General features: G+C 44.8%; 1 protein-coding gene across 11 annotated transcripts in view; it reads right to left on the bottom strand.

Moving 5' to 3' along the window:
- The window catches only part of NTM (neurotrimin), a 984,038-nt gene that overhangs the window by 176,694 nt on the left and 783,593 nt on the right, over positions 1-23,751 (bottom strand). The window lies entirely within an intron of this gene.

Here is a 23,751-nt window from a genome sequence, read left to right as displayed (position 1 = left end):
TAGGATTTTTTAGTCTGAGAATAAAAATGCACAGAATGGCAGAATCTGAATTAAAAGTTCTCAGTTATAGCCTCCCCAACAACTCAGAATCTTCATTTCTGGAAACCTAGAGGAGTTATTCTTCATTTGCCATATAGACTAGGTTCTAGTATACTAAAAATTTACACAAACTTGTTGGGATTTACCAAATTTGGGGGTGCTAATGCTTATGGAGCTGGTGCAGGGTGGAGAGCAGGAGCCAGGGTGTGGACATACATGAGTGATAATGTTGTGGGTGGACCATGAGGTGACAGAGAGACAAGGGCTGGAAAGGATGGGACGACCACTGCAGAACTGAGAGCAGATCACAGCTCAAGTGGAGAGAGCATGCTCTCTCCATCCACACCATCGCTGAGAACCAAGTGCACCCCAAACCTTTAATTAAAAATCCTACATGTACACATTCTGCACTAAATCATTCTCTAGTACCAGTGCTGGGCACTTTTATTACCCACTTTATTTGCAAAGCAGCAGCCTCCCACATTCCAAGACCGAATGCTGCTCAACTCCCTCCAGCAGGCTGCAGGGGGAAAGTGAAGGTCCTTGGTCCCCTGGTTCAGAACAGCCATGCCAGATAAATGTGAAGTCTTGTTACCCAGAAATATTCATCCAAGAAGAGAAGAGGATGTGATTATCGTGAATTCTGCTCCACACTCCTCTTCCTGCCTGACAATAACCTCCCTCTCCAGAGCAACAATAATCTGAACACAAACAGACGTGAAGCATTTCAAAAAGTAATGAACTCTGAGGCGTTGGAGCCAAGGCGATCGTGGTTTAAATGCACGACTCCAGCAACCCCGAGAGGCCATCAATTATACAGCACAGCCGTCGAGGAGGAAAAATAATATTTCAAAGAGCCATTGCCAGAAAGAGAAAGAAAAAGAAGAAAATGCTACAAAAATCACACCATTCAGAGAAAGCATTTCCAAGAGAATGGCTGCACAAAGGGCAGCGGCTCAACCCTGCGGAAGGCAGCCCCCCCCACAAGAGGGATAAAGACGTGACACAGCGATGCCCGTCGTGGTCCGCTCCTCATCCAGCATGCCTGAGTCCACGAAGTCACTGCACTAGCATCAATTCTGTTACCATGGGGGCAGGTAACGAAGTACATTCTTAATTTGCCGATACATTTACAATTTTTTTTAGAGCCTAAAATAATGCATCACATAAGTACAAGGGTTCATTAGTTTATAGAAGCAGTTCACTTCCATGATTTAATTTTATTCTTACAATAAGTCTTTGCAGTAGGGAAAAAGGCATTCACAGATCTATTTTGCAGATGACAGAATTGAGGCCCAGAAAAGTTAAGTGTCCTGTATAAGTTTGGCCAACTACTCCGTGCTCAGTGAGGGCCTAGAATGCAGGATGCCATCACCAAACATTGTTTTGCTAATAAACAGTGTTGAGACTATATCATGAAGTATCATTAAGAAATCAATTTCGTCTTCTAGCAGTTAAGGGCTTTTTCCACTGCTTCCCTCTGTTGAAAGCAGCCTATTAGGGGCCAGATAGGACCAAACAGGTGTATAAGACATGGTCCAAACCTAAAGAGAGTAGAACACACTCTTTGGCTAAAGTGTTCTGAACCAGTTTGTGTTTGTTTTCACATTTTAAGAAAGTAGGAGGTTGGAGACAGTCCAATGTTTAAGAACAAAGTTAATTCCACTTAGGCTGTGATATCTTCAAAAACAACTTCTGTTGGTTATAGAAGAACAAGACAGTGAAAGGAACAGTAGCTCTGCAGCTGGGAGGCCTGACTTCTCATCCTAGCTCCACTCTCCATTCTTGGACACAAGTCACAATCTGTGAACCTCACTCTCTTCACTTAGAACATGGAATGAATAATACTTGCCCTACTTCCTCCACAAGCTGGTTTTCATAATAGACGGGGAAACTGCTTGATCAAGTAGGATGCATACAAATATTACAGATGTAATCACATGAATAACTGTCCCCCTAGAACCCTAGCATCCCTTTGTGGAGAAGAGGAAATACTTAGTTTACTACACATCTGCCAGTATTAGTAAACTAACGAGAATAGTAGCAGCAATGATAATGCTTATTCCTATTGGTATATAGCATTGTGGTTTAAAAACACAAAGACAGTAAATAGAGATGGTTAAAAGCATGACATTCAGAGCCAGTCAGAACAGAGTTCCAGAGACCCACTTCACTGCACACTCATGGACAATCACAGATTATTGAATTCTTCTGGGTTTGATTTATTAGTCATAAAACAGAATTGATAAAGAGATTTAATTTCTCTTGAAGTTAAAATTAGAAATGTGTATAGAGGGCCGGACGCAGTGGCTCAAGCCTGTAATCCCAGCACTTTGGGAGGCCGAGGCGGACGGATCACAAGGTCAGGAGATCGAGACCATCCTGGCTAACACGGTGAAACCCCGTCTCTACTAAAAAAAACAAAAAACTAGCTGGGCGAGGTGGCGGGCGCCTGTAGTCCCAGCAACTCGGGAGGCTGAGGCAGGAGAATGGCGTGAACCTGGGAGGCGGAGCTTGCAGTGAGCTGAGATCTCGCCACTGCACTCCAGCTTGGGCAACAGAGTGAGACTCCGTCTCAAAAAAAAAAAAAAAAAAGAAATGTGTATAGAGGACATAGCCAGCCCCTGGAAAATATATGGAGTGACTATAATAATTATTTGTATTATTACATGTTGTCTCACTTTTTGCAGATTCTCTGCATAAAGACAGTTGGATTGACATGCTGTTATTTCCCGCTCTTCTAGATGTCTAGCATCAAACATTACCTGACCTCACTGCATACTGTGAGGTTTAACTAACGAATTGTGGCCAAGAATCCGTGTGATGTTTAGACACTGAGAGCTATAGGATGACATGTGAGTTGCATGACTTTTTATACTAGTCCTTTGGTATTACAATTGATCCTGCCTGGTTTCCTCCTACATTGATCTGTTCAGAATGCTCCTGACACAAATGCAATTTTCTGTGGCCAGCAATCAAATTCACCAATCACACATGTCAAAAGCGATCGAAACAAGGGGCAGAAGTTGTGCTGTTTCCAGCACAAATGGTCATGTCCAGCATTTCTGACAGCATCAAAAGGGAAAATCAAAATAACTTGAGACAGAAATAGCCTGAAGACCCTGGGTCCTCAACCCATTTTCAATATTCCTATGTGACCTGGAGCCCTCCACTATACACAAATGGGAAATTATATATCTTGTGAGGCTACATGCTGGGGAGAATTGGGAGTTGGCATGAATCATGGTGAGCCTTTTCAATAACTTTTTTGGTTTTTAGTTATTGACATTTCAGTAGATTGTAATAGTCTCCTTCTTTCATAGGCCAAAGTATTTCAAGTGAGGGTGATTTCCAGCCACTGAACACATTTCCCGCAAGTCCTGTCCTTTGAAGAGAAGGCGTGTAGTCCCTGAACACATTTTCAGACCATTTATTGGGCAGAGACATCTCCTTGGCAATGGATATATCCAGAAAACGAGGGAGGTAGATGAGAAGAACCAGATAGGATACAGAGAAGGTTCAAGCAGACCGTCATTGATTTTGACTATGTGGACATTATCAAACATCTCTGTATGAGATCTGTCAATTGGTAATAATGTATTTTTACCAAATTTCTGAATTTGCGGAACCCTGAATAGACATAAATAGCATCATTTATCATATGATCCCTATGCTCACCTCAACAGTAGCTGTTTGGACCAAGAGTGATCCAAACTTAACTCACTTAACTCAATTTGGTCAATTATCTCGAAGACAGTCTGACTTGCTGTTCTGCTATGTGGGATTTGAGGCACCAATGTGGAATCAGTTGACTGCAATCTATCAAGCTGTCTGAATGAGCACCAACGTAGGCCAAGGCCACATGGGAAACGAAGTTAGTGGGGATCAGAGAAACCCTAAGTAAGAGATTGAAAAGACCATCACAGGAGATTTGCCGAAAGAAGCATGAATGAGGAGACTACACAGCCCCAACAAGAGTGGGGCAGAGAGGAGTGGTCAGAGGTATCCCCTGCAGACAGGGCTCATCTGTTTTTCCTGCATTTGTTTCCATAAATTCTGATCTATCTATTCAATACATCTTCTGAACTGTTCTAATGAATTCCTGCAATTCAGATGAGTTTTTAATCATAGCAAAAATTGAATATGCAGAAATAGTGAAGAATCGAAGAGAAAATAGAGGCGTCCCAAGCGTGTGAAAGGACAAAGCAATGGAATGAAGGTTCACGTCTCTCCAGAAGTCACATCGACACCCTAACCTCCAAGATGGTGGTTTTCGGGGGCAGAGCCTTTGCGAGGTGATGAAGTTATGAGGGCAAAGCTTCGATGAACGGGATTAGAGTCCTTATAAAAAAGGCTAGAAAGAGACGCCCCACCACCCTCACCACGTGAGAACACAACAAAAAGGTGTCGTCATCGATAAGTGAGCCCATACCAGGCACCAAATCTGCCAGAACCTTGATCTCGGACTTGTTAGCTTCTCCGATTGTAAGAAATAAATTTCTGTTCTTAATAAGCAACCCTGTCTATGGTATTTTGTTATAGCAGCCTGGGCAGATTAAGACAGGAGATAAAGGATCAGTAGCAGGACATGCAGAGGTGACTGAATGGAAGTCAGCATGCTCACGCTTGTTTGACCTCTGTGAGCTTGTGCTGCCCTGGGGAAAAGTCAGCTAACATCTGAAGAGATAAGTGAAGACACTAGAATCTTTCACACAAGGAAAGATGAAGAACTATAAACATATCCAACAACCAGAATTTACTAAGAAAAATATGCGACATTTAGTGAATGATTCTTGCACCCCAAAATGTATATATTTTGGGTAAAGAGATAATTACAACTTAATGAGCTGAGTACAAAGCTCATTTGTAGGTGATACTTGCAAATGTAGGTGATACTTGCTCTATTTACTTACCGGAAGAAGAGAAGACTTAAGGGCTGAAATGGGCATCTTCAAATACTGCAATCCCCATCATGAGGTCAAGGACTATTTATCACTCATTTTCCTATTCCCAACACCTGCCACAGTACCTGACACAGAATAAGAGTTTAGCAAATATTTGTTAAATTGATAAATTGAATTTTTTTAAAAAAAATCAAATGCTTTCCAATGCTAGGTATTTTGCCTAATTTCAATTCCCACTCACTCACAATAAACTAATGAGTGGTTATATTCAAGCTCCTGTAAATGAGAAAGCTGGAGCTCTGAGAGATTAAATATTAGATTGAAACATATGCAAGTGCCAATATTCAGCCATTTTGACCTATAACTTGTAGACATTTACATAGAGAGTAAGATTCAAAATTCATAGCTCTTAATTAAATGCCAAGGACTTTTTATCACTACAAAAGATTCAGCTTATCCTATATGATATACAGAAGTATATCCGATGTGTATACAGAAGTAACCAAGAGGTGGATGTTAGAGGGATACAGGTGTATATGTGCATCTAATAGAGCTTTTCTAAAGGAAGTAAGATCTAGATTAATAGGTAGATAGTTGCTCATCACTGACAGTGTTCAAATAAATGGTAGATACACCCTAGCCATATACCTATTATAGAGGGAATCAGGCTTTGGAAACGGAATTGGAGGAAGATCTATGATCTGGAATCCCCATGACCTTAAAGAGAATATCTCTTATTCTTTAGAGAACATCTCTAAAAGAATACCATAGGCCTATGGGTATTGGTGACAAGAAGAGTATTGGTAAAAATGAAGGACACAGATTTTTCCACTTTGATGTTCACACTGTTTCTGTCAAATATTTCCCAAGAATCATTTTCCACAGCACCTGATGTGGCTGTCCAGGCTCAGTCAGCACTTGGCCCACAGCATCTGAAGGTTGGCAGCTGCTGGTTTCTGTGGCCCCATAAGCTACCTGTGCTCCCTCTCCATCCCAGAGTGAAGAGCTAATCAAATTCACTATTTTCCTAAACAGAGGCTCTGCTAGGTCCTGGAATAACTTCCTAACACTAGATTTCTGGAGATGCAGGAGCTAATAGGCAAAGATGGGAAAACTGAGGAGAAAGAAAGATGGGATGAACTGAATAGAAAGATGAGATGAACGGAAGTCAGATAGGCACGGCTCTCTGCAAACATCCATGTAGACAGCAACACAGCACAGTCCTGCCAGAGAAACTCCATACATGTCGACTTGCATTTCTTTTCTCATGCTTGTCTGTCACTATTCTGCTTCTTGTCTTTAAAATCACCAACCCTAGCCTCAGCCAATGATAGTGCTAGTGTAAGAAGCTATTCAAAAAGTAAAAACTTGGCCAGGCACAGTGGTTCACACCTGTAATCCCAGCACTTTGGGAGGCCAATGAGGGTGGATCACGAGCTCAGGGATCGAGACCATCCTGGCTAACACGGTGAAACTCCGTCTCTACTAAAAACAAAAACTCAGCCAGGCGTGGAGGTGGGCGCCTGTAGTCTCAGCTACACGGGAGGCTGAGGCAGGAGAATTGCTTGAGGTTGCAGTGAGCTGAGATCCCGCCACTGCACTCCGGCCTGGGTGACAGAGCGAGACTCCATCTCAAAAAAAAAAAAAAAAAAAAAAAGTAAAAAAGTAAAAAAGTAAACCTAGATATCACTCTGGCTAATATGACTGTTTGGGAATGTCTGGATCTCTCAGAAAGACTTCCATAAAGTGTGTGATGCTCCATCCTACAATGGATGGCAACAGCTGATTACTCAACCACTGGCCCTTAGAGAGAAGAGAGAGTAAGAGAAAATAAGAATGAACCAGAGGCCCAAAGTAAGTGGAAATCCAAATGCCTGTGTGATTATAACCTCTGACTCAAATCCTAGGAATATTAGAAACAAAAAGAAGGAGGAAGGGGTGGATGGATAATGAGTTTGATACTATCTGGAGAGCTCTGTGATGTCTGACTCTAAAATCAGTTCTGCACACCATTTGCCTACTCAATAGTTTTGGTGGTGGGAATCCGAAAGTCCTTCCTTGCACTATAACCTGAATCCCAGGGAGCATAAGCCTCTGTGTCTAAGACAAGTGTAAAGTGAAGATCTGCTTGACAGAGGCGCAGCCTTATTTATAGTGCACTGGCAAGGCAAGCTCCTTCTCAACTCCGGGCTCCTCCCTTTCCTACAGGCAGGTTTGTCTCTGGCCCTAAGTTGACTTAAAGATTCCCCAGGAGAGCTGGCCTGAAAATCAGTTCTAAAAGCCAAAAAAAATGAGAAGAGCCAGACTAAAGTATCAGCCCAGAATTTATGCTCTGGACTTAAGGTTTAATAATGCAACAGAAAATCAATATTTAATAAAGCAAATGATGGAGAAAAACACTGCCCGGGAGATGAGGCTGCTGCACCGTTTTCAAACGTCTCAGTCCCAGAGGAGGTTGAGTTGGCAGGATGGATTGGAGGCCAGGCTGACGGGAGAATCTGGCATGCAGACAATTGCAGGACTCATTGATTCCTATTCTGTTATCTTGTGGGCTTTTTGGCCATTTTTATTAAAGGGCTAACACAGAATTACAATGAAAGTGATATGAGATACCTAATAGAGTAGAGGCAAATGGACCAAATCAACCTTTAACCAGCAATCCAGGATTGTCCTTATCCAGGCAAGAAGGCCATCTAGGTTCACAAGCTATTTGGAGAAATGAGAGGAAAAGAATAGGCCTAGGATTTGCCCTCTTTAGATGTATTTCTGCAAGGTAGCATCTGATGAGTTGTAGGGGCCTCACCCATCATCAAATGAAGTGTGGTTCAATAGACATATTTAGCACAAGCAGTGTCTTGCACAGTGGCTTGCTAATAGTAGGAATGCTAATTGTCACCGACTGATTAACGTATCTTGTGAATACTGGGTCCAGGAATGCAAAATTACTTGGGTCCTCTGATGACTACGTGGATCACAAAGCATTTTTGACCTGCAGGAAAACGGAATTTCATTAGCTAGTTCTCTACGCTGCACTCTCTACAGCAATGTAAAGTATTTCCAGTTAGTCGCTTTTCACTGGAAGTTATTCTTCCCTTTGTGGGCAGAACAGGCTTCATCCTATCTGTTTCTTTCTGGTCCGGATATCTGGGTTGTAGTTTGTTTCAGATTCGTATCTGGGTAAGGGGAAGAATAGTTGTTAGACATCTAACAACCTCTACCTGGCCCAGAGAGAGGGTTACACATATCCACCTTGAACAAGCTCATTGTGTTCCCTGTCACTGGAACTATGCATGACTACTATATATAACACAATAAATTATTTTGAGTCATTGTGCCTTTCCTTTGTCTAAGACTCTCGGTGCAGCTAGGACAAAGTACAGACAACTGAAGCCAATATGTTGCTCATAACATAAGAAGCCTCAGGCAAGGTGCGTGACAGCCCTCGCTTGAATGGGAATGAACTCATTTGTAATGGACAGATTGGCTACTCCCATTTGTTTGCTAAAAAACACAAAATGGAGACAGCACAGTGTATTGTTTCTGGTTAATGAGGAAACTTCTTTAGAAATCCTTAATACAACTACAGATTACAAAGAGAGTAGAATTTTGAGAGGGAGGCAAGTCAAGATGAGAGGAACAGAAAACTTGGCATGGTGACTCACACCTGCAGTCCCAGCACCTCAGGCAGCTGAGACAGGAAAATCACTTGAGGAGTTGAAGACCAGCCTAACAAGATCCCATCTCTACAAACAAATAAAAAATGCTTAAAAACAAAAAGAAGAGAAGAACTCAAGCTCCAAAAAATAAAGAACAATGTCAATGTTGCCCATCATCGTACATGCCAGTCATATAACTGGCATACAGCAAGCGCTAAGTTCATTTTTATTGAATGAATGAATAAGATAGAATAGAGTAAAATAGGATAGAATAAAGTGTATTTTTTTTTTTTTTTTGAGGCGGAGTCTCGCTCTGTTGCCCAGGCTGGAGTGCAGTGGCCAGATCTCAGCTCACTGCAAGCTCCGCCTCCTGGGTTCACGCCATTCTCCTGCCTCAGCCTCCGGAGTAGCTGGGACTACAGGCGCCCACCACCTCGCCCGGCTAGTTTTGTATTTTAGTAGAGACGGGGTTTCACCGTGTTAGCCAGGATGGTCTCGATCTCCTGACCTCGTGATCCGCCCGTCTCGGCCTCCCAAAGTGCTGGGATTACAGGCTTGAGCCACCGTGCCTGGCCATAAAGTGTATTTTTTAAAGTAGAATGAAAAAACATGCCACGATGGAAGTGAGAGAAGCCAGCTCAGGTATAACTGCATGAGTGGGAGATGTCCAGGGAGAAATCTTAGCTTGGCCATTGGTTTATCCTCTGAATTCTTCAACATGCCTCTAAAAACACTAAATAGACGACAATGGTCCTCTCACATCTCTTGCTAGTGATGTGCTATGAGACTGTGAGGCAGGCAGGATCCAGAAAGTAGCCATAATGCTAGGAATGATGGTCAGTGCCACATTTAGGTGTATTCCCGAGAGGTGGAACCTTATGACATGTACCAGACTCACTCATCATGAAAGGAGGAACTGTGGAGGAATGGGCCAATTTAGCACAAGCAGCACATTGAACAGTGGCTTGCGCTTAGTAGGAATGCAAATTGCCACTGACTGATTAATGCATCTTGAGAATACTGCGTCCAGGAATGCAAAATTACTTCAGTTCTCTCTAATTACTATGTGGATTGCATAGCATTCTGAGCTGCAGGAAAACGGAATTTCATTACAGAGATCGCTACACTGCACTCTCTAATCCACTCACCCTACTGCATGTGTTGGGGCTTCACTTCCTTTCAAGATTTTGACAAACATTTTGTCTGCATAAGCCTTGTAGTTTAGAACCCTGAAATCCTGGGTGCCAAATAGTGTTGTGATTAATTCATACCCATCTCCAGATTATCGTGGGTGAGGTTTCTGCAACAGACTAATAGATAATGAGGTCTCACTCATAGAGACCATGAGGTGGGCAAGGAGGGCTGACTCACTGCAAAACTGACATAATAGGTCTAGTAAATGACACCTGGAACTAAGTGATTCAAACAGGTTGAGAAAACTAGGTCATGTTCTCTAGAATACATTATATGGCACTTTTGCTGAGCTGCTGTCTGTTCACTTCTGATGGGGATAGTAAAGAAAAGTGCTACAAGATTGTGTCAAAACTACAAGCAGGATACAGCATTAAAAGCCAAGGAAAACTTGGGCCATAAAGGGCTTTAGGTGAAAATTTTCAACACTGAGAGTAATTGATATACCTACTAAATAGCTCAGGGGCTGCCATCAGAGCAAGCTGTAATAATTATTTTATTTATAAAACTCTCGCTTCCTCTCAGGTGCTCAAGGCACTGTACAATAGCACCAAATAAATTAAATTTAAGCATGAAATATTAGGAAAATGCAATGAAATCAACATTTCCAAGGAAACAGGAGAGCCCAAAAAGAAATAAAAGAAGAAAGTCTCTGCAAGAAGCAGCACTTAGCAGAGGGATGCTTTTGAGAAAGGAGAGAGAGCTCAGCCTCTTAGAGAGGGAACAGCTCCACAGTCAGGCTTCATTCAATAGCAGATAAGGGTTCAAGCCCCATCTTTTATTTGGATGATCTTCAGCAAGACTTAAACCCCCCTAAGCCTCAGTTTCCTCACTAAAAGGGTTCATATCACACTCATATCTACTACCTATGATTGCTGGGAGATTTAAATGAGATTCTGTAAGTTAGGCCTAGTACCTGTCACATGGAAAGGACCCAATAAATGTTTGCTCTTATTTTAGTGTGACCATGTGACACAGGATGCACAGTGGAGGACAGAGACTGTAGGAAGGCAATGAGTTAGGTAAATGGGATAAACGGCTGAAGCAAGACCATGACAGCAAAGATGGGGAATCATGAGTGACGGGCATGTATAGCAGCAAATGACTGAACGAGGAGTACTATGGAAAGGGACAAATCAAGGATGACCTCTAGTTCTCTATCTTGAGAACTGGGTTTTACCACTCCAAGGTTGCTGATACAGAAACAAGAGGAATTTGGGGTGGTAAGGGAGGTGGGGCAAGATGATTTGTTTAATTCTGAATACATTGTGCCACTTTTGAAAGGAGATTCCATTAGTTTCCTACAAATGTAGCTTTGCTGGTGTTGGAAATAAAGATATCGCTATCATGGGTAAAAGCACTGCAGGTAAAGTCCTGGGCCTGGGTGGGTCACTGGACAGCACGTAGCCTAAGTGAGAATAACAGAAGACTATGTGTAGGCCAACAGGGGAGGGGGAGCTGAGAATAAAACAGCCAATTAGACAGAGTCCAAGGAGGCAAGGGGAAACTCAGGAAGAGTAGCAGTTGCATGTGCTGAGGGACAATATCCTTAAGAGAGTAAGCTCCAATCTCCATGGCATCTTTGTTGGATGGTATTGAAACCAGTGACGGAGACAATAATGTCTCCTGATGTAAATCACCCCACAGAGAACAGGCCTTGGGAGTTCACAGGGTCAGAGCTGTGCCTGTGAGCAGCATGATGAAGGTCTTCACATCTGCCTTAGTGATGAGATTGAGAAGAACTTGCAGAAGAACATCAAGCATCCCCATTTGTGACAACAAGTTAGAGGAACAACATGGTAATAGATTTAGATGCTGGTTCTACCTCAGCCAGACCAATGGCCAGACATTCCATCAGCAATCATTGCTGAGTTTGCTGATGTCACCTTGTGCAGAGTGCATTTACATAGCACCCATCATCCGCAATGAGTTCATAGTCTAAGAAAGACATGGATTCTTTACTTGTGTACTACTTTTGAAAATCCAAAGTTGGTATTACTGATGATCGCCATCTGAGATCGCCCAGTGAGGCTGATGTTTAACGGATGGTTCTTTCCCCACAGCAAAAACAATCACCATATGCTGGGCTAGATTATGGCACTTTTTTATGGTATCATCTCATGTTATCACCTTACAAGAATCCCGCCAGACAGGATTTATTATATCCTCATTTTACAGATGGAAAAAAAAACAAAGCCAGAGAACACATAAAACCCAAGATTACACAGCGATGTTTCCAACCCAGTTGGTGTTTCAGTCCAAATTCTTACCCACCATATTGTATTTTGTTTCCTCACACACATAAGACAAGATTTGTCTTTCATCATGGGCAAGAGAAGGAGCCCTACAGGAGAGGTGGGAGAGCTCGGATTAGTCCTTGCTACTGCACTTAACCAGCAGCATGGCCTTGGATAAGCCAGCTAACCTCTTCAGTTTCATGTTTTCCCATGTGTAAAATTAGGACAGTGGTTCTCAACATGGGTAAACAACAGAAACATCCAGGAGTTAAAAAAAAAAAAGACACCATGGCCTTACCCCAGTAAACTGAGTCAGAATTTCCGAGGAGGACCTCAATGTTGGTATTGCCTAACAATACCCCAACTATCTGCAACGCGCAGTAGAGCTGAGAATCACCGGCTAGGTGGCCTCCAGGGAGGCTTCTACCTCTAAAACAATTTGAGCCCACGCATGTGCTTGCTATTGGGATACAGTCCTTGGAGTCAGGTTAACCTGATCCTTTGCTTATAAGGGGAAGCGTAGTGTTTGAGGTGGGCTGTGAATTTCTGAATTCAAACTCTGGCTCTGCCACTTACCAATGTGTAACCTTACTTGGGTTACGCAGTCTCCTCATTTCTAAAGGAAGGGAAATGACAGCATCTATCGCACAGGGCTGTTTGACCATTAAATGAGATAGTATGCATAATGAGCTTCGTCTAGTTCCTGACTGCCACATAATCAGGTTTCAATAAGCTATAGATATAAATAGCATTATCATTGCATGATGAAATCTGCCTGCTACTGTTTTCCTACTGTTGTCTCTAAAAGTTCGGCGACATGAGAAGCTATGTTTACAATCTCCCATGGCTAGACCAGTTAGGGGCACCTCAGTCATTGTGCCCCAGGAAAGGACCCCAGCCTGGAGCAGAAGAGGCCTCTGGGCCTAGAGGGGCCAGAGCAGACCCTTGGGACTCAACCCACAATTCTGTCATGTGACTGCTGCACTCTTCCAGAAAATCTCCTTTTCCTGAGATGCTTGCCTCTGGCTGGGCCAGAACAAATCACAGGTAGGGCCTCTCTGCAGATGCTCCTGCCACTGGGCTCCAGGTGGCTGGTGGAGTGGCCGTCACACTTCTGGTGATTGGTACTTTCACAGCTGATCCTTCTCTTAGGGTGGACCAGGGGAGAGTTAGGGAAATCATCAGCCCCTTTGAGGAGCTAGTCTTCCCTTTTCCCTCTGTGGTCTTCACATTCACTCTGGCTAAGTATCACATGTCCATTACACCTAGTGCTCATAGACAGAAACCTCCTCCCCCACACACACTCACACATACTCCACAAACACACACACAAGGTCACATACACCCTCCCAACACACACACTCACATACACACTCCCTACACTAACACACACACTCACACAGGCCCCACAAACACACACGCCCCACACAAACACATACACACACTCACACATGCTCCACAAACACACACACACACGATCACATCCACACTCCTCACAAACACACAGAAGCACTCACATACATACTCCCCGCACAAACACAGACACTCACACATCCACACTCCCCCCACCCACACTTCCCATATACAAACACTCACATACACGCTCTCGACAAAAACACACATGTCCCACAAATACACACATGCCCCACACAAACACATACACACACTCACAGTCCTCCCCACATACCCCCCACACACAATCACATCAACACTCAACACAAACACATGCACACTCTTCACACATACACAAGCACTTACACACTCCCCACACAAACATAAACACACTCACATACACACTCCCCATAAACATACAAACACATACACATTTTCCCCCACATACACACTCACATACCCACTGCCCCGAAACCACAAATACACTCCTATACACAGGCACATCACAGAAGGGACAGAGTATCACACTTACACACTCCCCTCACAAACACACACTCCCAGACCCACGCACTTTCCATTAGGACGTAACATGTTTGGATCTCAAGAAAGAAACCTGAAACCTAGCGTCTTCCTTCCCTGCACTGTGCACGGAGAGAATTTCAACTGGGGTTGGATGTGGGCTCCCCAAGGGAAATGATACATTAGGAGTGAAACTGCAGCTCAATTTCAAGATGTGCTTATTAAGTGAAATAAAAAATAAATAAGTAAAAAGGTGCATCTGATTATCTTATCCTCTCTACAACGGCCATGTGGGCTCTGAGTGTCGGAGGAACCCACGGGGCCCTTGGGTGGAGAAGCAGCCCAGCAGGAAGGGTCGGGGATGGGCAGCTGCGGGAGGAGGGAATGGCAGTCTGGGTGCACAGGCCTGCCCACGGGGAAGAAAGCGGACACTGGGTAAAACATAGGGACGGCGACCGGCAAGGGGGTGCCAGGGGAAGAGGAGAGGAAGCAAAGGAAGTTGGGGGGAAGAAGACTGTGGCAAATGTGAAACTGGAGGGCGCATGAGCACTGGTGCACAGCGCCCAGAACCGAAGGTCAACATGAAGAAGGAGCTGCGAAGCGTGAGAGAATGGGAGGATCTGGTAGGAGCGCGCCTGAGAGTAAAACAGCACACCATGAAAAAGAACAGAAAAAAAGGATGAAGAACGGCGAACAGGCAGAAGATGACAAAAAGAGCATTTTATGGGCGGGAAAAAAAAAAAAAGCTGCTGGAAAGACCAAATGAGAAACAGCCTCCAAGAGCTAGGCGGAAAATAGCAAAGAAGAGAACTGCGTATGGAAAGGGAGAAGGGTGTCCACTATGCTCTTCTGATGCTGCTGATCTTCTAAACAGGGTGCTGCACTCACTCCAGTGGGGGGAATCCGTCAACAACTGAAGCCTCACTGGAGGGGCACCGATGGTGTGAGAACAGGAGCCCAGCTCCTCGTCCCCTCCGCTGGGCAGCCCTGGGCAGGCAGGCAGGGAGGATCCCACAACGCTGTGAACCACGGAGGTCCTTTGGTTTCAGCATTGCTCCAAGATACCCTTTTTTCAAAACAGAAACCGAGGGAGGAATTCTCCTGAATTGGGTCTGCTCTCCCCTAACTTGGCTCCTTTTGCCCTTAAGAAATATCCCTTGGACACAGGAAGGGGATCGTCACACCCCGCGTCCTATGGTGGGGAGGAGGTAGCAGGGAGGGATAGCGTTAGGAGATATACCTAATGTAAATGATGAGTTAATGGGTGCAGCACACCAACATGGCACGTGTATACATATGTGACAAACCTGCACGTTGTGCACATGCGCCCTAGAACTTAAAGTAGAATTGAAAAAAAAAAAAAATATCCCAAAGTCACCGGCAGCGCTTTCCAGGCCCTGGGCCATCTGCTGCAGCTCCCCTCCCGGGTCTCTCCTCTCACCCTCCTCCTTCTCTCACTGCCCACGGGGGATGCCTTTTCCTTCTCCACACAGACCCTGCCCTCATCGGTGCCCCATCCCCACACTTGTCATTTTTTGTACAGAAGGTTTCACCTTCCCGATGCCACCCAGCGGATCCTCCTCAGCTCTCAGCCGGGCAATGCTTCATTTCCAAAGTCCCTGGGCTTCTTTAGGGGCCTCCCCTGGGTGCTGGCACAGCCCCTGGTACTCAGTCCAGCTCTCTCCCTATGTTATAAGAAGTTACTGACTTCTCCAGTCACCCGCCCACATATTATTTCTTTGGGGGTAAGTAGGGCATCTGTGTTCTCCCTGAGTGTAGCATGACGCCTGGCTCATAGTAGACGTTCACGGAATATTTGATGGCTGAAGGAAGGAAGAGAAGATTATTGCTATATATGCATCTTTCTTCAAGCAGGTCCTGGGCTGAAAGGTGAGGCAGGCGTTTCATGTGTTGGTGGGAGAGGGGTGAAGGGCTTGCTTCAGCTCCCCTTCCCTGCCAGGCCATGAGCTTCATGAACCGCTGTGGCCAAGACTGGCCCTCGAGGACACTTCCTGGTGCATTAGCTATCACCTGTGCGACCAGACTGACCAGGCTGACTCAATCACAGGAAGCTTTTTCACACAAAAAATTCATTTGCCATATGAACCCCAGAAAAAGGTACAAAGAATTTGTTGACTATTTTATTGCCAGTCCTACATGGGCCTCATGCTGCCCTGTCCAAAGAGGGCAAAGGAATGGCTGCCACATCTCAGTGTGTATCAGTGAGGGACCAAAGTCAGGTAACTCTTTAGAAAAACAAGGTGGGAGAAGGTGGAATAAGCCTGCGCTGACCCACTTAGGGGAGAAGCTCCTCTTCGTGTCTGGTTCCCATTTTTCATTTGAACAACAGTGCAGCAACAAGCTCAGGGAGATGAAAGCCACACTGTAATTAGAAACCAGGAACACGCCCGCTCACCTATTTGACACACTTCCTACTAATCAGCATGAACCTCATTTAGGATTTGATGTAAGAAATGTTCCCAGTTTGACCTTCAGCTGCCTCTGGCCTTAACTCTCTGGGCTCCAGCCTGTGATTCCCAATCTTACCCCCACGACATTCCCCACCCACGCCTGCACCTGGGCTCTTCAGGTTCGGTGGGTCTGTGGAGTGGTCTCCACTCTTCTTTTTTTTTCTGGAAAGTTCCTCCAGAGATTCCAAGGCAGACAGCCGGAATGAGTGGTCTGACAAACATTCTGTGATATCTCCGGTTTTGGTATCCTCTGAACCTGTTCTCCTTTCTTTAAATAGCTTCTCCTATTTAAAAGGCTCTCTTGGTTCTTTATCCTGTCTTATCCTACCTTATTTCAAGCTTTACCCGTTGTTCACACAAACCTTATCTCCTATTGGTGACATGATTTCATGTCCATAATCCAAAGGCCATATTCCCAGAATTCCAAACAGAAACAAAGTCTGGCACATTTTTTCCCTTATTTGTAAATGTATAAACTTGAAACTTTTACAAAGGTGTAAACTTTAAATTTCATTGAATTACTCCCTTAGCAACTGCACATGGAGAATAAATGTGTCCCTTAGGAACAGGATCATCCAGGAAAACTGGAACCATGTGGCCAAGGGACCCCTCGTGCTCTTCCTGTGTGTGTGCTCTCTGGCCACGGATCGGCTGCTCTAAAACACTGTTTGTCCAGCCCCTCAAGGTAAGAGGGGCATCTCCCGGTCAGGAACACAGGATAATACAACCTCAGCCTTGTTTGCATTCTCTCTCAGTCTCCCTGAAGCAAAACTCCCCTCCAATCCATCCTTCATTCTGATGCCAGAGATCTATCTGAAATACAACTCATTTAATTTCCCTGTTCAACCATTCCTATAATTCCCCATCCCCTCCACAGTGAAATCCACACCTTGAGGGTGGCAGAGATCTGGCCCTCTCCTGCTGTCCAGGCTGTGGGGTGGCCCATCATTCCTGTTTTCTGTCCAGCCCACCGCCTGGAGGGACCCATCTTTGGTCTCTCGGAGTCCTTCCTGCTGTGTGCGTTGTTCCTTCAGTCTACTTCAATTCTCTATCTTGCTAAGAAAACGCATTCTGCAAAACTCGGCTGAATGTCACCTGGTCTGAGACTAGAGGGACCAAAACTTTGACAGAAGTAACAGAGAAGTTCAAGCTCTCACGCCTGAGCAAAGAGAGAGCAAACGCTGAGAAAAAATGATCGGGTCCACTTAATGATGGGCCTTTGTTTTCATTCATTTATTTATTTGACAGACACTTACAGAGTACCCAGTGTGCACCAGACCCTTTTCTAGGCACTTGGAACGCAACAATGAACACTCCAGACCAAGCCCCACCCTCATGGCACGCATGTTCTGGAGGGTGAAACAGGCTACCACTCTCAATGAACACTCCAGACCAAGCCCCACCCTCATGGCACGCATGTTCTGGAGGGTGAAACAGGCTACCACTCTCAATGAACACTCCAGACCAAGCCCCACCCTCATGGCACGCATGTTCTGGAGGGTGAAACAGGCTACCACTCTCAATGAACACTCCAGACCAAGCCCCACCCTCATGGCACGCATGTTCTGGAGGGTGAAACAGGCTACCACTCTCAATGAACACTCCAGACCAAGCCCCACCCTCATGGCACGCATGTTCTGGAGGGTGAAACAGGCTACCACTCTCAATGAACACTCCAGACCAAGCCCCACCCTCATGGCACGCATGTTCTGGAGGGTGAAACAGGCTACCACTCTCAATGAACACTCCAGACCAAGCCCCACCCTCATGGCACGCATGTTCTGGAGGGTGAAACAGGCTACCACTCTCAATGAACACTCCAGACCAAGCCCCACCCTCATGGCACGCATGTTCTGGAGGGTGAAACAGGCTACCACTCTCAATGAACACTCCAGACCAAGCCCCACCCTCATGGCACGCATGTTCTGGAGGGTGAAACAGGCTACCACTCTCAATGAACACTCCAGACCAAGCCCCACCCTCATGGCACGCATGTTCTGGAGGGTGAAACAGGCTACCACTCTCAATGAACACTCCAGACCAAGCCCCACCCTCATGGCACGCATGTTCTGGAGGGTGAAACAGGCTACCACTCTCAATGAACACTCCAGACCAAGCCCCACCCTCATGGCACGCATGTTCTGGAGGGTGAAACAGGCTACCACTCTCCAACACGGAAATATCTGTTATGCCAATAGCTGACTTGTTTTATAAAGAACAAACAAGCAAGGAAGGCGCTAGGGTGTGGTGATGTGGGGTTGGAAGCTCTGTTCTATGCAGGTGGTGAAGAAGGCCTCTGCCCTCAAGTGACCTCGAACAGAGACCTAAGAAGGAGAGCCCCAAGGACACCTGGCATGGGGCACCAGCAGAGGGAGCTTTCAGGCCCGGAAGCCAGGAGGCTGCCTGGGTGTATTACAGGCGTATCAAGAAGCAGTGAAGACGGGGTGAGAAAAAGAGAGTGTGTGCGGAGGGGAGACCAGGGAGACACTGGTGGCCGGACCAAGGAAGACCTTTTAGACCGCAGTAGGCGTGTTAGGACCTGAGGTGAGCCAGGAAGTGACTAAATCAGGAACAACAAAGCCTGCACGGAAATGCTTTCACTGACCGTGGAGAACAGATGATAGGGAATAAGAATGAAAAAAGCAGGCCTGTCAGGTAGAAAGCTGTGGAACACTCCAGACAGAGGTAACAGCAGCTTGGGAGAGGGCAGAAGAGGCAGGACTGGATAAAACTCCAAATTCAGAAAATCTAGCAGGACATGCTGAGGACTGAGGAAGAGTATGGGGAAAGGATAACTGTGAAGATGGACTGCAGCTTTCACATACGCCACTGGAAGAATGCAGTTGCCATTTACCAGATGGCAAGACTCCAGGAGGAGCAGGTAGGTTTAGGGTTGGAGTCAGGGGACGGTCGGGAAAGCAGGCTAGAAAATTCAAGAGATCTATGTTGTACATTTTCAGTTTGAGATGCCTACGAGACACAGAGTGGAGATAAAACACAAATACGAGGCCCCACTCCCAGTTAACAAGAGAATGTTTAGCAATTGTAATCTTCGACTCTGGTCCCACATTCACAAACCAAATCTCACAGCCTAATGTTAGGCAACATCAATGGTTTCCTCTCATTAAAACCATATTTGGCGGAGGTGTCCTTCCTCCCCTGCTTCCATACCCTAGAGCCCCTGGGACAGAAATTTTCAACATCAAAAAGTATCATCTTAGTTTTGAAATGTGGATGACTCCATCTGCTCCTGTAGATACCCCAAGGACAAAAAGCTGATGTCTCATTGCATTTACATGACAAGGGTGCATCTCCAAAGAGATTCTTTTTAAAAAGAAATAATGAAAAGATGAGTGTTACTTCATCTCTCACAGTGACAAAGACTAAATTTGGGGCAGATTTCAAATATCAATTTTTGTTTTTCCTATTTCCAGCCATTAAGGATTCAAAACATTGAAGGCCGGTGTATTTTCTTCCTTTTGCTATAACACATTTCTATAAGTTTAGTGGCTTAACAAACAAGAGAAATTGATTCTTTGATGATTCTGGAGGCTAGATGTCCAAAAATAACTCTCACCACACTGAAACCAGGGTATCAGGAAGGCTGTGATTCCTACAGAGGCTCTGGAGAGACGTCTGCTCCTTGGTTCTCTCGGCTTCTGCCGGCTACGGTCATTCTTTGGCTCGTGGCCACATCGCTGTAACCCTGAGGGTCAGCATCTTCACATCCCTCTGCTCCCGTCTTCACACTGCCTTCTCCTCTGTGTGTGTTCCAATCACATCTCCCTCTGTGTCCCTTTCATAAAGATTTATGTGATTGCATTTAGGGCCCAGGACAATTTCCCAATCTCAAATCTCTAAACTAATCCCATCTGTAAAGACTCTACCATGCAAAGTATAGTTCTGGGTTCCAGGGATTCGAATCTGATATCTTTGTTTTGCCATTATTCAGCCTACTACAACTAGTAATGAAAAAAAAATGAATCGTTTTGTTTAATAATTATAATATAGTAAAAAAAGAAACTTTACTTATCGATTATCCAACAAATGTTCCCTGAGCTCTATTAAATCACAGGCACTAGGGTCAGAATGCACAAGCATACAGGCCCCCTGACCTCAGGAAAACTGACATCATCGGCCAATCACACAGACAAATGCCACATTTTAACTGTGGCAAGAACCAGAAAGAAGGGCAAGGCTCTAGCTCCTGGCAGAGGTAGGAGTGGCAGTGGTTAGCAGATCTGGGAAAGTTCTCTATGGAAATGGCATTTGAGTCAAAGTTGGAAGGATAAATAGGACTGACTGGGTGAAAAGCAAAAGAGAATTCCAGGAAGAGTGAAGGGAATGTTCAAAGGGTCTGTGACCAGAAATAACAAGAAAAAATACGCTAGACTGAAAATAGTGAGGCAGGGCATGGTATGAACCAGTAGCAGAGGTCCCCTGGAGCCTGGCCTCCAGGATTATCAATTCCTTCATAAGGAATTGGCTCTCTTGGCTAAAGAGAAGTCCTGAGGAACCACCAGATCTGGATTTGAAAAGATCACTCAGGCCACAAGTGCAGAAATGAGGGGGAGGGGAGCAAAGTGGGTGTCCAGAACCGCTATTTTCATTCTAAGAGTCAGGAGCTGAAAGGCCGCACTACTCAATTTCAAAAGGCTTTTCTACAGCAAAGCCTGGCTCCCAAGCTTGCAGGCATCGCTTTCAGCCCAGGGACTCTCCGCCAGCTGTGAGAGCTGCTGCCCTTCCACATTCCACCTGCACCCCACCCGCTTTGCACGTCCCCATTGTAGGGACCCCTGTCATCCATCTTTGTATCCATTCCAACCTCAATTTCAGGACTTGACACATGATGGTTTATGTGTGAAAGGGAAAATAATCAAAATTTCTCATCTTTCTTTCTCAGAGTAGGAAGAAATGGCTTGGCCAGCCTAGCCCTCAGAATGAGGAACAGTGTTAGCACACGGGTCCCCTCTGTGAAATCCAGGTTTTAGGATGATAAGAACACCATAAAACATGTCCGAACGAAACTGTGAGAACACAGGAGATGGTGGCAAGAGAGCTGAGGAACAGAACCAGGTCAGAAGGCCGGAAAGCCAGGAGCAATAGAGCTCTGTGGAGGCGGCTGAGGCTGGAGAAACAGGATGCGATCCAGACAGGTTTCTGGGAACAGGGACCCACATCAGCGGCAGGACATGTGTGCATTCCCTGTCTAGAGGATTGCGTCCATAGAAAGAAGACAGAAAAAGACAAATGGATGTAAGCACCTGGAAGCCTTTAGGGCTGGTAGATGATCACAACAATGAGGCGTGCTGCTGAGTAGTCACCTTCTGCTTTAGGGCTGGTAGATGATCACAACAATGAGGGGTGCCCTTCTGCTTCCCTGCACCTACTTGGCGCCTTTCTCCAGATCAAATTATGGGACACAAAAACACTTCTATAAAAGGTATCTGATTGGGAATGTCTAATCTGGAATAACTAAAATAAGGAGATCATTTTTCCAGGTAATTATCAAAATTCAGACTATAACCCAAAACTCTTAAATCCTGAAATTTACTTCTTTCTACTAAGCTATTAAATCCCCAGCGGAGCCAACACCGGGTTCATTGTGCAGACTCCCAATTAATCACAGTAGAAAGCACTACTTGCCAAGTGAAAATCCTCTATTTTGAATTCTTAATCCCCCCACCAGCTGAGTTTACCACAAAGACATGAATATATAATTGAGACATAAAGAAACATGCCACCAAATTAAACTGCCCTGATTTTGCATCAATAAATTCTTTCTCAAATAACATGAAATGAAGATCTCTCAAAAGCAAAGTGTGGTGCTCCAAAAACTCCAGGAGTGAATGCCTCTGCTGAGCCAAGCTCTAGCGGAAGCCAATTAGATTTCATACCAACGTTAGACATTTATTTACCACAGGCGACATTCAACAGGAATATGTCTTAACATATACTCCAAGTGGTGACATCTCAAAGTCTAACTTAGCCTGGAGACATCAGAAACAGGGGGTCTTCTCATTTGTATGGGGACTCTCAGGCAGGAGGCTGCTGAGGACCTGAGGGCTGGGGACTGCTTCCTGCAGCTGTCATGCATCCTCGGCAGCATCCTCACTCTCTCTGCCATGATCATCACCATGACAGCACAAAATCCAGTACCACACCCTCTATTTGCTAGGACACAAAGAGATGCACCTTAACTATACTATGGAAGAAGAATCATTATTACAAATTCAAATGTAAGACATACATTGTAGTGCTTTTGAAAATTGACTTGTTGGTAGAAAAGTCTTTTGCAATCTTTCCCCTTTGTGTCTTAACCATGCAAGGGGCATAGAACCAGTTGGGATTGGATATGTTCTTTCCTTCCAATATATCTCTTTTCTACCCAAGATTTATTGACCTAGGTGTTTGTCATGTTCCTTTCCACTGACAATCTTTTGAGTATTTGTCCATTGTCAAAACAACGTAACATGCACTTCCTTGAGAAAGAGAAGTAGCATTCTAGCAGGACAACAAGAAAAAACAATCCTATTGGAAGCCTATCTGGTTTCACCTGAAACTGAGATGCAGCCTACCTTTCTAGCCATATAGTGAGTGATTTCACCCCAGGAACTCTGCCCTGTGACCACATTAGCGTCCTCACTTTTCCTCCAACACACCATACACATTCAGCCTTCCAAGATTTGGACACATCAGTGCTCCTGTTTGGGATGCCAGATCCCCTAAAAAAAAAACTCCACTGTCCATTCAAGACCCTCATGAAACATAACTTTGCAGTTTTGTCTAATCTTTCAGGTAAATTCAATCACTCTATTTCAGTGTATTCATAGCATTGATATGCTCAAACATCCGAATCCCTGTTACCTTATAAGACAGATACTTGTTAGTATAGTGGTCTCCTCTGCTGGACAGGGCAGGAGCTCTGTATGAATCTTTGTGAGCCCAGGACCTGGCTTCAAAATACTGTTAAATGGAATTCAACAGGATCAGTAGAGTGTCTTCGATCTGACAACAGATGGATGGAAACCTTCCTCATCAACTACTCCCCATGCCCTAAGAAGCACTTTAATTTTATTAAGAAGAGAGGAATGACCAGAATCTTTGGGTCTTTTGAGTATCTAAGAATCTTCTCCTAACAGTCATGGCATCCCAGTCAGCTGCTCTTGATATTGCTGTATACACACTCTGTATGAGGGACCTTCTGAAATCAGGAATACGGTAATGAGGAAAATTCTGGATATATTACAGGATTACCCAGATCTGTAGTGGTGGGTCATGAGACCGTAAAGAGACCTCATCCAACCCTTAATTAAGAAGATTTTCTTCAAGTGCAGCTTGA

Source organism: Rhinopithecus bieti, unplaced genomic scaffold (genome assembly GCF_001698545.2).
Source record: "Rhinopithecus bieti isolate Rb0 unplaced genomic scaffold, ASM169854v2 scaffold_6481, whole genome shotgun sequence".
Classification (NCBI taxonomy): domain Eukaryota; kingdom Metazoa; phylum Chordata; class Mammalia; order Primates; family Cercopithecidae; genus Rhinopithecus; species Rhinopithecus bieti.
This window is presented reverse-complemented; position numbering and strand designations above follow the sequence as displayed.